The 13,001-nt window shown below is 36.1% G+C and overlaps 1 pseudogene across 1 annotated transcript; it reads left to right on the top strand.

Annotated features, from left to right (window-relative positions):
* The first annotated feature begins 2,949 nt into the window (after nt 1–2,949).
* LOC144428045 (microfibril-associated glycoprotein 4-like) lies at nt 2,950–10,310 on the top strand (annotated as a pseudogene). Its single transcript, XR_013478020.1, has 9 exons — nt 2,950–3,082; nt 3,462–3,562; nt 5,292–5,373; nt 5,857–5,955; nt 7,436–7,552; nt 8,715–8,858; nt 9,155–9,251; nt 9,551–9,647; nt 9,917–10,310. The product of XR_013478020.1 is annotated as a microfibril-associated glycoprotein 4-like (transcript).
* Nucleotides 10,311–13,001: the final 2,691 nt, after the last annotated feature.

Raw genomic sequence — 13,001 nt, 5'->3', positions numbered from 1 at the left:
CTTGAAGAACCGTTCTACAGACTTACTTTGCTGTCGAAGTTAACTCAGGCATATATCTATCTCGTTTGGTTCATTTGAGAGGATTATTAATATTAAGCCAGGAAACGTTCGATTTTCAGTAAATTCTGCAACAATAGAGCAAAATCGCGGTTGGAAAAAGCGTATGAATTTATGTCTTATTGCAAATGCCGCAAAAAAAAATTCCGGACATGACCTCTTCCTCGCTACGCCTATACAACCGTGTTTGGAGCAGACGGTTTGAATAAGCGTCGTATAGGAATATCTGAAACTATTAGTCATGTTTTAAACCTTATTTGACCCTCTAGTCTTCTTGTGCTTGCAAAGCTTTTTAACGGTAACATAGTAACAATGTCTAACCACTTGTTTCAATTGATGACTCAGAATAAGTCATTTTCAAACAAATGTATCGCTATTAGGGCTGGGAAATTCAGGAAAAACCCTTTAACCCGTTAACCGGGTAAAATTAACTGGTTAACCGCATCGTGACGTTTGACGCAATAATGTATAATTTTAGCTTGTTACGCCATAATGGTTCGCTCAAAATTATTCACAACGGAATATTCAGCGTGGGTAGGACATATTGAAGTATTTCAGTAAAATCCGAACCCGTTATTAAATGCAATTTATGTGAAAAATTTTCAGTGTTCGACATGCAAATTCTACTCTGAGATATCAAAAAGAATAACAGCATCAACCGCGCACTTGTTGGATGACGCCGAAAACTAATACTGAATTTATCATTGTCACATTTCAATAATCAGCAATCTTGATACTTATTATTTTTCACATTTATTGGGTCCTTACCAAGACAGTTAGTGAGATATTCTTTTGAATTAAACGCCACAGGAGATAAATTTGCGATGACGTAATCATTTTTGAAGAAATTGTACATTATAAAGATGATTTTTACCTGAGATATCAGTTAACGGTCTCCCCCTTTTTAGAATTTGTCAAGTCTCGCACTACACTTTAAAAATACCTAGCTGACAATAAGATACAAATGACAGATAGTAAGGCAAAAGTAATATAACAGATAATGAAAACAAGCACAACAGCTCCCTACAATCTCTAAACAATAAAGATATATGAATATCCAAAAAGGGCAAGCAAGTTCAAATCTAACTAATATTCCTATTTATAATTCGCTTCACGCCCCCTCAAATAATTGTATACGTGCGGTGCGCCCCACCGTTGCGAGTGAGATCAGGTAACAGCATAGTTTTACGACACTGAGACCGCATACCGAAGCAAATTTATGCATTTCTCTCTAAACTGACGCATCTAATGAAATCTCCATCAAGCCGTATTATAAAGAGCGAGTGTCCAACCACCTATAAGATTCTATCGACGTATAGGGCGTTTTCATTTCTAGTATTCGAAGCATTATGACAATATCGCAAGACATGAATGTCTGCTTTCGCACAGAACAAAGAAAGGATATGATGCGTTATGAATCATTATGGGAGTTTTTGACATCGGGTTAAATGTATTTCTAATTCAATACCTTAGCTTAGGACTTTATAGTCGTGTCTTGAATACAGTACATTTTTATTAAAATCGAAATAAAAATGGTAATATTTTCACAGATAAAAATTTCCGTGACTGATCGTGGAATAATACACAATATTATTGAGTATATTCGGTCAAGACAATTCTTGTCTGCTACGATGATAAAACAAACACCCTGGCCCATGTCAGACCAGCGACATGCCAAGAATTTCTGCTGCCAGGGGCTAGTTGGACACGTAGTGGACATAGCGATCGTTTTGTTGTTCTTAGTCTTGTTGTTCTTTGACACGTTTTGAAGAAATCGCTTTTCTTTTTGATTACTGGACAAATTGCTTTGAAATTTTTAGTGGTAAACTTTTTTTTCGCTATGACGTCATCAAAATTATGTGGCTCTACGTAAGTTTCGTACCACAATAGCTTCTAGTGAGCGTGGCGTATCGGCAATATCCACCATTTTGTCGATATCGATAAATGTATGAGTCTGGATCAGTGTTTCCGATATATTCAACTCTTTGATTTCTTCTAGAATATAATGAAGTATAACTTGGTATATCTTTGCATAACCAACGTTAAATGCAATTAATTCAAGCGTTTTAATAAGCCATAGTGAGTTCAGTTATTATGCATTTGAATCACGTATTTAAAGTTGTGTGTTTTTGTGTTCTGTGATGACTCTGTTCTTCTAGATGAAATAATGTTTACTGTAAATAATATTCAGCACGTCCGGTACTCTCAAAAACAATGCTAAATGCATAATATTGGTTTGTCGGAAATTCGAAATATCGGTATCGTCACCTTTTTGTAGGTATCGGACCGTAAAAAATTTGTGTCGGTACAAATCCCAATCACCAGCGCGGTACGAAGACATGAATATTTAATCACAAACTTTGTTTGTTATGCGATAAATATCTACGTTGAAATAGACAAGAACCAACTGAACATTCCACTGACTCAAACATATTTAATGATTACTCATCGATTAGGAATGCTATCAAAACATGCATACCTATTAAATTCTATGTTACCTCTATTTAATTGATCAAACAGTGAGTAATTCCAAAAAACAACTAAAACATTGATGACACAATTTTTGTAAACACTCACAAATTCCTCGTTAATGACTTAATACCCATACAGTCATATATTTTGACTACAATCTTGTGCTTGTTCGTTAGTATTTGAGATGCAGGAATACATTTTTGTTCCGAACTGACGAGTAACATATACCACTCACAACATCCTAACTTATTTGTTTATTAAATGCTTATAAGACATGTTATGTTTGATGAGTTGAATATTCTGCTTAAATGCATTTACTCATCACATGACTACGGAATATTACACCACAGTTATAGCTGTATAAAATTAGATTTTAATCATCTGGAAGAATCGTTTGCGAGAATCGAGCGACCAGTCAAGATGTCTACGGCTGAGACAGAATTTTACTGTGACATTCCAGATAATCCAAATCCAGAAAGAAACAACACTTTACCAACGTATGACAACGTTTATGAAATGACGTGTGTTCAAGTTCAACCAAAGAAGCGCAAAGGTATTTCAGGAATTATTTATAAGATGTCATACGTTCACTCTATGAAGGCGGTGTTCAATTTTTAAAACTTCCATTATGACTTCTTGCTCGTTTATTAGCTATGTCATTTATATTCATTTTATGGAAGCAGAGGCGCCATAGAGCAAGGGTATTTTGACTTTTATTTTAGGTTTCGGTTATGTAGTCTCGTTTCCGGCATATTTCAATGTTTTGATAAATGCATATTGTTGCCTTGCATCATATTTTTACAAAATTCTAAAAGAGATAAACATTGCATACCGTTTATTTTTCATGTTTTACTTTGTAAAAAATGGAAAACTAAGTAAAATTTGTCGGAATATTTGACATTATTCTTACAATACATTTCAAATCTTTTCAGAGAGCAGAAACACAAAGATCAGAAATGAAGTGATAACTTTAATAATACTTTTGGCAATGATTGTCGCACTCGCCACTTTTAATATTGTTATGATCAGACAGGTAAGTGGAATACAGCTAATATTTAATGGAACAGTAATAGGTTTTGTATTTTTATTGGTCTATCTTTATCAGGGCATAGTACGATTTGCGGGACTCTGTCCGACGAAACCGATACCTATTGCCCCTCAGAGTCTTGGTATCACATTATTTTTTAATGCTTTTTTTCTTATTTGTAGCGTGTGGGGACGTATTAGACGTGTGGTGACCACATTGGGAGGGAAATTCGTCCGAAAAAGACTCGATAACGTGATATTTCTCATCGGTGCCCTATTGTGATAAAAAAATCTACCAGTAAAACATCAGAATGTCTATTAGTGAAAATTTTGGTTGATTATGAATGGCTGAAGCCTTGCTGTTAGCTTCGCCGGGTCTAGTATAGTTTGGTACCACAAGTACTTCCAGTAGGCATAGCATAACGAATTTTGCATATGTTATTCCTAACCCCCACCTGACTATGCCATCCAAAAATTACGTCACTACGACGTCATCATCACGTCATAGCGTTTGTCAAAGTATAATTACGATCGCCCAAAATGGCATCTGCGCCGCTGATAACGAACTCGCTAACGCCGGCGATCTCTCTCCTATGGACCTTTCCCCGAGCATCGACTTCCTTGTTTACTTCGTGACCTTGGCCAATCAGTAAGATGCAAAAAGTGACGTAACAATGCCCCCTTTTCGCATCCGCTCAGACACTTTTCTCACTCAGACAGATTTTCAAGCGCGGTTGTAAACATTACCTCGTTTTCGCGTTTTTGAACTCTATTCGTTAATTTTGAGTTGTGTTTCGGAAACTTAAATAAAAATCAGATAATTCAATGATCACTCTGTCTTCCTAGGAGTTTTAATTTAATTGCAGTAATAAAAATTAGTGTAGAAATAGCTGTGATAGACTAGCCTGAAATTCTTTACCGGTACTTTTAAAAAACAGATTGTTGTATGCGATGAATCATAATGATGGTTTGAAATACATACCCCATTTTACAGGCGCCAACTCGAAAAAGCACTCTTAAAATAGCCCCGAAAATGTTGCAATGGTAAAGTATAGAAAGAATTTTCCGGGGGTCAAAGGTCGGGGAAAGGTCCATTGGGATCGTTGTGACGAAAAAACGAGAGAAATAGCTTGCTCGATTTCGGATGATCGTCTGCGCGTTTTGGACTACCTTCCGCATACTTTGGTGGGCCTTATTACGCCACTGTGTCGTCGAAATGACGTAATTTTTCGGTGACGTAGTCAGGTAGAGGTTAGGATTGACATATGCAAAAATAGTTGAGCCAGGCCAACTAGAAGTGCATGTGGTACTAAACTATACCAGACCCGCTTCGCCATAATTTTACGTTTCGCCAGGTTCCAGGCCACAAGCGATACGGTTGAGTGACCAAGAAGTGGTTCTGTTCAACGTCGATCGTGCCTAAGATTTCGAGAGAATGTATGTGGCCGTGCGTGAGATTTCGAGAGGATGTACGTGACCGTGCGTCAAGTGTTTATGAGATATTTCATGAATTACACGTACAATGAATCACTATTGCATTTAGAGACATTGTTACGTACTCGTAAACTTCACTCTGTACGAAGTTTAAAGAATGCACCTATAGGTCTCACTCAACTGAATATCGGACTAGACCCCAATGTAGTATGGTGTTGTTAACTCGCGCCATAAAATAAAATGATTTTTAACAATTGTAAAAAAACTTAATAAATTCACAAAAATTGCCCCATTTTAAACAGATGCAGAACGAAATAATGGGAATGAAGCAGACTCAACAGGACAATTCTTCCATTGAGCAATTTTATGACCAGAAAACAAGAGGTAAACCAAGTCTATCACTTTGTCTATCAATTTTACTTTGCGATGGTTCATAAATCTTGAAAAAACATTATTTTGAATACCTAATAAGTCTATAAATTTTGCACTGCGAGAGTTCATAAATCTAAAAGAAACATTAGTTCGAATACCAAGTAGATTGTCTTGAAGTATAGGGCAGGGCTACTCAACTGGCAGACCGCGGTCCGGATCCGGACCTTTCGAGTATTGGATTTGGACCGCACCTAATTATTTATTTTGGATCATTAGCCCCATTTTTTGAATTTCCTATTATAAAATGACTTTCATAGTTTTGAATATATACGAAAAGAACTATAACACCATAATAAACAATTTTAATTTGCTACTAATCATTAGTCGGTCGAGGAAGTGCTCGTTTAGGGATGCCGAAATATCATTTCTGGAAGGACCAGACCCAAATAATTTTGACACGAATTGTTTTGAAGTTACTAATTTCAAATATTATAGCAGATTTCGATTCCTTGTACACACAACTGACTGGACATGAATCTCAACTCAACAACACCATGAAAACCATTTTGTATCTGAATCGTTCCCAGAAGCTAGGTAACAGAATATATTATATTTAGAAACATCAAAATCTTGCACAATTTGAATTAGATATATATAATAAGTAGAGACTGTATTAAAGCGTGTGGTAATTCTGGAATATTTGCAAAGATAAAATCCTATTTGTAGATCTCGGCGCCTTAGTTGACGCATGCGAATACGATCAATCTCATTGGTATTAGTTCAGGGTTATTGAGCCTAAATAAAAAACATTTGCGAAATGAAAAATTTTATTTTCTACGCTACCATGGCTGGTATTTACACAGATCTAGCGTTACTTGTTTGAGGCCATAAGATTCGTAGTCGATTTTCATAAATATAGTCTTGACCATGCTTCTAATTATGAGCTTGAACTGGCTAACATACGCAACAATGATAGGATTTACATATTTATCCTGGATGAAAGGGTAGCCTATAAGACGGTTTATAATCATATAGCTAACTATGATCTCTCGTCCGAATACCAGTCCAAGTCGGGTATGGGATTAGTTAGCCAAGTATTTGTTTGTTTTCGGAATCCGTAACCGACCGACGAGGAGTCCAGCAACCCACTCGCACATAGCCATCCCCGTATGTGATTCGAACCTGCGAACCCACGCAGGTTAATCAGAGGTACGGTGGCAAGCGTATCCCTAACGCATTGATGGATGCGCTACACCACCGAGGCAAAGATTTTGTTTGTCGACATGCAGCATGTGACATTGTTGTCTGATACAAATGCCAACGTAAATTTGCGTTTTTCACAGGGTCTGATATGTATTCAAAACTGGCGGGACAATTCAATAAATATTTTGACGATGTGTCGCGAACACTAGAAAACTCCATGAATCATTCTGTTCAGCAACTTGCAACGTTCCAAATAATTTGCTTATACAACCAGCCATCTGCAAAAAATGTCGCGCAGTAGATTTGCCTATTTTTATATCTCGGTAATGTTCTGAACATGTTTTCGCGTTAAAAACTGTTTTGAAAATACATGGAATATTCGTGAATAGTTTGAATCCTTACCTTACTAACCAATATGAGTAACCAGTATTGGTTTCCGCGCATTCCATAAATCAACTACTGAGTATAAGTACAGTAATGACGGCACGTAGTGCTATATGGGGTGTCCATGAAGTACCTTTACAATTTCAATTTGTTATGAAGTCGTGCTCAATATATCTTAAGGTTTGTTGGTTTTTATTCAATTTTGATTTCAAGTATTTTTACTTCATTTGATACATCTGTGAGGGCCAAAACAATATATGGTATCGATAAATTAATTTTTTTTTCCAACTTAAACTTTCCAACTTAAAAAAATGTTTAGGACTTTATGGACCCCCCATATTATATAAATTTGTGAAAATCCAATTTGGTTAGCAATAGCGCCCATGCCATATCTGAAAATAATCACAATGTGAGATCACTCCACTAAGCCTGTAATCTTTTCCTGATATTGGAATTGAGATATAATCGCAGATTGTAATTTTTACAGACGCTGAAGTGATTTATTCCAAACTTAATGCACAGCAAAACCAAATAAATCGATCTGTAGAAGACATTTCAAGTTTGAATAGTTCTCACCAACAATTGGTGACATCTGAGAGACAAGGTAGGTTACATATTAAATGGGAGATGATTCCCAAAATATTAACCATAGTTTGAGTGCCAATATTGTAGAATTAGGGAACACGTTTTGCTGATGATTCAACTATATGTCAGTCATTCGTAGTTAGTGCACTGAAATAAAAATCAGTGGTTTTGATGATTTCAGATCTTCAGGTTAAGCTTTGAAGTGAATGTCCATAGCTCGTATTTACTATCGAACGTATTAGGAATACCTAGGTCCTAGGCTCACCACACGTCCCGTTTTAGGCGGGACAGTCCCACTTTTCAACGTCTTGTCCCGGCGTCCCGACCGGTCAGCCACAAGTCCCGCTTTGGCGTTCAGCCAGTCAGCATAATACACGATCATTACCAATTAGCATGTTTTCGATGCTGTGCGGCGTACGGGCCTACTCACTGAATGTGGATGCGTGGTTTTGTTTGTGTCGTTGTTTTGTTAGCGGATATTTGCCACAATTTGTTACGTGTAAACCCCGTACGCCAAAAGGGTGCTTAACGTTAACGTAAATTCCTTTCTATTTTTCGAACTGAAATCGATATTTAGACAGACAGCGCCTGAACTCTCAATGACAATATGGTCAATGAAAACAGACTGGATGGTTTCAAATGTAGGCCCCTAATGTAAAATCGGTAAATTTAAAGTTGAAAAAATCACAGCTTTGGTCTTTGATCACATCATGGTAACCCTGGGAATACCCAAAATCGGAATCACTGCTATAATGTATCAAAATATTACGAGTTTGTTACAGATTCAGAGGCATTTCAGTCCAAATTTAATGAACAACAAATCCGATTAAATCAATGTATTCAAGATGTGTCAAGTCTGAATCGTTCTCACCAACAATTGAAGATATTGGCAATAAACGAACGTAGGTTGAGTATTACATCAGAATATATTTTGAAAATTCAATTTAAAATTATGGGCATATATTGTAGAAATGACGCTAAAGGTTTGCTGGGGATAACTGATATCTGCTATGTATAATTTTATAAAGTATAGAATCTTTTACATCGAAGACGGATGTATTTGGTGTTCATAACTTTAAGATTTTTTTTTTTTATCACTAGCACACAGTCACATTGACACACGAAGTAATTATGATGATTCAGCCGTTGCAATACTATGTAACTTTTTCACTTTTCAACAGGTTTCCCGAAGGATTGCAGGACTGTGAATCGTTCCTATGCAAAAAGTCGAAACACCACCGGTGGAGTCTGATATATATCCGGTATCAGATTACAAACCTGTTGAAGTCTATTGCGACCTCGAAACCGATGGAGGTGGATGGACAGTATGTTACATTTACTCAACTACCCCTTGGTATATAACAAGCACTGGAAATTTTTCAATTGACTTGGTTGGCCATGAGTCCATGACCGAAACATATTATCTACTTCAATAACATTTTGCGGATAATGTTATGGTTCGTTTATTGTACAGTACTTGTTGGATAACAAGACTCAACATTTCGGATTGGTTATTCATTAGAAACAGAAACACTTTTAATATTGAAAAGTAACAAACAAGCAAAAGGCAGCCTAGCGGAATATTATGCAAATTAGAATATGCATATTAAATATTTCTAAGGTCTTTCAAAGGCGAATGGACGGAACAGAAAACTTTTACAGAGGCTGGAATGACTATGTTGATGGTTTCGGAGAAACAGATAAAGAAATTTGGCTAGGTATGTGAAGCTCATTTCAACATCAGAAAAAAAAACGAACAAAATGTCCAATCAATAATATATTGTGTCAGACGGCTACAGATTTTTTTGGCGCAGTGCCTTAGATTAGGTATGTAATTAGATTACAATTACTAATAGGATATAGCAGCATATTCAGAAGATTACACACAGTGTCCTGAAGTGTTGTTCATTCACATATAATTGAAGTTTGCGAATCATGAACAATCTTCGAATATTACAACCCGCTTGACTTCATGCATGCTCTCAGTAATTCAACTGTGTTCATTCAACACATTCAGGGTTGGAAACAATCCATCAACTGACTAAAAACGGAAGTTACGAACTAAGAGTTGATTTGGAAGATTTTAATGGAAACACTGTATATGCTAAATATGGGTAAGTAATAAAATTTAATTTGCCGTTATAAATAGACAATGATTGCATATGGATTCATCCCCGTCGATTAAATTTTGAATATACGTTGTGATTCCATCATCGTAGTATTTCTCGTTTCTTCATAGTGCAATCATATTCATTGATGAAAAATTGAAGATTCCTGTACACCTTTGCATAATTTGAGTCATATGTTATAAAATCCCGCTACGCCGATTCACACGGCAACGTGCATTTGTATCATCAATATGGTTGAGATTTTTTTATTCCAGGAATTTTTCAATCTCATCTGCAAGCGAAAATTATACATTGTTAGTTGGAGAATATTCTGGAACAGCCGGTGATTCATTGACGTATCATAACAATATGCAGTTTAGTACGAAAGATTCTGACAATGACAAATATCCCAGTAGCTGCGCAATCAATTACAGTGGGGCTTGGTGGTACAATAAGTGTTTTTCCTCGAACTTGAATGGGATATATTACCAGGGCGGGCGAGATAGTGCACGATCCGTTAATTGGAATTCCTGGATATTAAATCGCCAATCTCTGAAGTTCAGTGAGATGAAATTACGGAAGAGACCATAACTCCTCAATAACATTGCTGCATCCAAAGAAACAATTCAATTTGTAATGTCATTGCAATATTTTATATACCAAAAGTCCGTTGTGTTATTTCGCGTTCTTCGAAAACTTGGATATTTTTGGACTCCAAAAGCATCAAATTAATGATTTAATAATGTGATGATTGGTGTCACCTATGTCTAATTTTTTAGACATTTTAACATTCACCAAGTATGGAGCTCTGCTGAAAATATATAGAAAGCACTGTTTGAGATATGGGCTGACATAACTTCGCTCGATACCTGTGCAACAGAAACTTCTTCACTTAGCGAAGACTACCCTCAATCTGTTTTTCATAATTGTATTTACTGCTATAGTCATAACTCTCTAAGCTAAGTTGTTGTTGCGTTGGATCACACTTTCTATTATATTTTCGGCTACCTTTTTCTTATGAAATTCCCCATTGAAACAAAGAACTATGAATAATATAACTGGAATATTGCATTGGTTATTGTTGTTTTCTTTGTATCAAGTTATGCATTGACCAACGAAAGCTTATCATGAATCATTCTGTGATATAACAATATGATATTATTGTCGTCACATAGTATAGATAAACAATATTAAAATAATTAACCTTCTGGTGAAATTGAATACTTACTATTGAGTCTGTATTATCATGCCTGATATTTTGTACAAACCTTCGCTAGTATAATCACACATTTATATTACTTCCAGATCGGAAGTTGTTGACTGAGTCATCAGTTCAATGATTCATATGATTATTTGTTCGATGTAGCATTTCTGCTATTTATTATTGGACACGAAATGATCCTATGAATCTTTTTTCTATTCATGCATTACTATTGTTGCTATACGAGTATATTTTGGATTTTGGTATTTTTTTTCTTATAGTTATGAGAATATTGCATTTTTCTTTATCTACTGAACCAATTGCTTTGAAATTTTAAGATTGCATTTTTTGCGAGAATGCTATTACTTTTTCGCGCGCATATATTTGGGCATAGCTTTCTTGTTCTCATTATAAAGTGTTTTTATGAATAACAGGCAGCAATGCAAAGATTTCTCGAATTATTATGAATTTACTTTTTCATTCTCCTGAATTTATTATTATTTTTTTTGTCTTACCAAAATCTCCCTCACAACATTCACGTCAGTCTAATTCAGTGGTTCTCAAACTTTTTAAGCCACGTCCCATTTTTAGAATTTTTCCAAGTCTCGCGCCCCACCTCAAACATAACTAGCTAACAATAAGCTACAAATATTACATAGTAAGGCCGAGGTATGTTTTATTCAAAAAATGCGGGGATGATATGTAAATATCCAAAATAAAAAAATGTAAATATCCAAAATAAGGAGGGCAAGATAAAATCTAACAAATATTTTTATTTTTAATTAGCTTCACGTCCCCTCAAAAATTGTCTACGCCCACCTTGTGGGGAGCACCACCGTTTGAGAATCGCTACGGGTCACTCTAAATAGAGTCACTCCAATCCTAATAAAATTGATAGATAATTTTATTGTTTGAAATCATTCTTTGAGGGTGGTGTGGTGAGCTCTGTCACAGCCCATGTTGTTGTCACTTAATTGTGAATGAGCGTTGTATAGAAATATCTGAAAAAGCTCGCTTAGTCATGCTTCGAAGTTAAATCCTATTCGACGTTTTAGTCTTCCTGTGCTTGCAAAGCTTTCCAACGGTTAACAATGTTTAACTATAACGACTCGTTTTAACGGATGACTGATATAAGGTATGTCTACATTGCTGAGTTAATGTCTCGCTGATCAAATTTCCATCTACTCGTCGAAGTTACCAATGTGAACCAAAAAAAAGACAGCGTGATAGTTATCATAAAAGACAAGTGTTTCAATATCCATCTACGAAATGCTATTAATGTAAAACACGTCTTCATATAATTTCCGATTGCTGCATATATGGTAGGCAAGCAGCGGATACCAAATTTCCAACTACTCGTCTGAGTCATCGATGTAAATCAAAAAATGTTAGCGTAGTTATTATCAAATTGTGTGTTCATCTATCGAGGAGATGCTATCAATATAAAGCGAGTTTTTCTGTGATTTCTAATTGCTGCTTAAATAGCATATGATAGCACTGGTAGCTAGTAGATCTTATCGGTTGTGTGATTTTAGCATTAACCTAACCCTAATCCAAACGACGACACGGTGAATTCTGTAAGAATGTATTGATGAGAGTGACTCTCGAAGAGGTTCTCGAACTGCGCCCCCTTTTTATAATTTGTCAAGTCTCGCGCCCACCTCAAAAATAACTAGCTAACAATAATAAGCTACAATTGCCTACAAATAACATATAGTAAGGCGAATTGGCGCCAATTTATACTTTCCTCGCTAAACCAATGTACCCAATAAAATTTCCATTCACCAATGCAAACCAGTAGGGGTAGCGTTATCATGCAAACCTTCTATCTATGAAACGCAATACATGTAAACGCGCACCTTAATTTCTAGGGTTGGAAGTAACGTCACGAGAATTAACTTATGGGTGCCGCTTTGGTACGCGATCTCATTCATTAACTTTACCCTAGCCCAGCGATGACACGCTCAGAGTTAGGACACGAATTCTATGAGAATGCCTTTATGCGATTGAGATGACGTTAACAAGCGAGCTCAAGTATGAAGTAGTTTTACAACACTGAGATCGCATACCGAAGTAGCACCAACTTATAGTTTCCTCGCTAAAGCAGCGCCCCTAATGAAATTTCCATCCACCGATGCAAACCAGTAGGGGAAGCGTTA

The sequence above is a fragment of the Styela clava genome, chromosome 10, assembly GCF_964204865.1.
Source record: "Styela clava chromosome 10, kaStyClav1.hap1.2, whole genome shotgun sequence".
Taxonomy (NCBI): domain Eukaryota; kingdom Metazoa; phylum Chordata; class Ascidiacea; order Stolidobranchia; family Styelidae; genus Styela; species Styela clava.
The sequence above is the reverse complement of the archived record's forward strand: the minus strand, read 5'-3'. Positions and strand labels throughout refer to the sequence as shown.